We start from the raw sequence: 2,719 nt of genomic DNA, 5'->3' as shown, positions 1-2,719 counted from the left end.
CATTCATTTTGTTGGAGTTTTTTGAGTTTGTTTTGAAAGATTAAGTAGAGTTTGTTTTAGCAGTTAGGGTTTGGAGATTAATATATTGAGATAATGGAAATGTTAGTTGAGATAATGCAATGTATTTATACTAAGCAATGTGTGGGTTGAGTTGCTTTTTAATTAATATATATGTTAGGAAGTTGTGCCATAATCATCATCATATCTCTCAATAATGCTGCTTCAAATCTTATTACTAACCCTTCTCATTCCATATTATTCGTTCATATGTACAGTGATGTCAGTAATAATGCATGCATCGGAATTCTAACGGGCCGTAATTATGCATGCATCTAGTAATATTTTATTTTTGTTTTTTTTTTTTTAAGAACAAACAACAACGGGTATTTACAAACAACCCGTTGTCTTTAGTTATAACAACGGTTTTGTATATTAAAACCCGTTGTTATAACTTTCCCCCCAAAATTGAGTCACACTTTCCACAACGGGTTTTTATACATAAAACCGTGGTTAATAGTTTTAACAACGGTTTCCTTAAGTAAACCAACCGTTGCTAAAACCTTCTACAACGGACGCTTTAACAACGTCCGCTTTTTTATATAACAACGGTTTTTGACCGTTGTTATAGCCTGTATCTGTAGTAGTGAAAAGATATGTTTTTTAAAGAACTCTCATTGGTTCCTGAATTTTAGGGAATGAAAAACCAAAGTTTATTTTTTTGCTTAATGTAGGTTTCTCACGATCTTTAAGAGGATTAGTTTCTCTCTTTCTTCCTTCTTTATTTTCTAATCTCATTATACTTTGTTTCATGAGTAGTCAATCAGTTTATGACGTAAACACTTAATTTGATAAATTATTCTTGCAAATTATCTGATTTCTCTAATTAATAAGAAAATTTGGAAAAATAATTTATTTATTTTTAAAAAATACGGAGTATTGCCTAAATCATTCGGCAAAACTTATGGAATTTAAGGTACTGTGATTCATTGCAGTAGGAATAAAAAAAATTAAAGGAACAAAAATACTCAAATAATCGCTTCAATAATAATAAAATTTAAAATTAGTTATAAAACGAAGAATATTAAAAAATTACCAGATTTGACAAACTTAAAAAAAATTATTAAATAAAATGAAATACAAATAAAATACAAAACGACTGGGAAAAACCTAAATAAAGCTTGCAAATTATAAAAGCTAGGTCTATAAAAATATGGAAGGATATAAATTAACCTTTAAGGCTAACATTTAATTTTTTTCATTTGGCTTTCCTCTTTAATTTTTAACCCTTAATCACCCATTACAAGAGGGATCCATGCAAACATCTATCCGATGAACATTAATGAAGTTGGAAATATATGAAAATGTTGCTTTTTAATGAGTGTGATGGCGGAATAGGTGGAGGTGTTGGTAAGAAGAGGAAGGTGGTGGAGGTGTGATGGTGGCGGCGGAGTTGTGAAAGCATATGGAGAAAGTTGAGTAGAATAGGAAAGTTGGAATGAAATAATGTTTATTGGAGAAGATGGAGGCAGTGTGTAGAGTGAGGCGAGATGTTAAGTATTAGGGTAAGCAATTGAATAAAAAATAGTTTACACACCTAGGATAATTAGGGTAACTTATATCGACCACAAGCAAATGGGGGCGAGAAGTAATGGGTCGAAAACTTTAATACGGAGTACGAATATGTTCACAAATAAGTGGGCTAAAAAATTACTATTTTCTCCGCCCGGCTATTTTTTTTACCTTTGTTTTGGACTATTTCTGAGTAGTGGTATTGGATAAGTGGACATATGTCCCATTAGATGGTCAGGTTACCCATCGAAAGCCTTCCCAACATAAAAAGGTAAAAAAATTATTAAAACAACCAAAATGGAAAAGGTAAACACATGACTGGGACGGAGTACTAACGTAGTAATTTTAAAGTTGATTATTATTATTATTATTATTATTATTATTATTATTATTTTCTTTTTGAAAGAGTTCAGTATTCTCATTCATAAAATGGGAAAACAGAATCTTATAAACCCCTAGGAAAAAAAAGACATACCTACACAAACCCCTTAGCCTAATAAAACATTTGACATCTCATAATTTAGAATGCCCTTACAATTATTATTATTATTATTATTATTATTATTATTATTATTTTTTTTTTTATTATAAAGGGATGCGCACAGCTTTCATTAAAATAAGAATAAAGGTTTACATGAAATTGGTGGGGAGCCGAGAGACAATCTGGGCTCCCACACCCTTAGCAATAGTAAAGCTAATACGAGTAAAAATGTAAGCGGCTACCCGAGCCCCAGCATCCTGAGATACCGAGAATTTCGGATCCGCTTGAGCAAGGCAACAAAGATCCGAACTCAACTCCCCAAGTGAAGAGAAAGAGAAAGGTAGGAAACCATAACCCGCTACCGCGCACAAATCCCCATACTTAGCACACTTTCGCCGAAAGCAAAGATCGGCGACAACCCGGCCCGGCACAAAATCCGCCAACCCAGTCTGAGTCAAAGGTGAAGAACCTGTCAGGTCGACGCACACATCACGCCCCCTGCCCCAAGAATAAAGCAATAAATCCGCAGGACGAAGAGAGCCACCATGCCCATCAACCAAACAGATATCAACCTCCTTCCCCGCAGAAATACCAGATCTATAGCAGATGTCGAAGAGAGTGTCCCGGACAAGGTTATGCCGATGTTTAACGCCCACAAAGACCAAGACA

The sequence above is a fragment of the Silene latifolia genome, chromosome 11 (assembly GCF_048544455.1).
Source record: "Silene latifolia isolate original U9 population chromosome 11, ASM4854445v1, whole genome shotgun sequence".
Classification (NCBI taxonomy): domain Eukaryota; kingdom Viridiplantae; phylum Streptophyta; class Magnoliopsida; order Caryophyllales; family Caryophyllaceae; genus Silene; species Silene latifolia.
The sequence above is the reverse complement of the archived record's forward strand: the minus strand, read 5'-3'. Positions refer to the sequence as shown.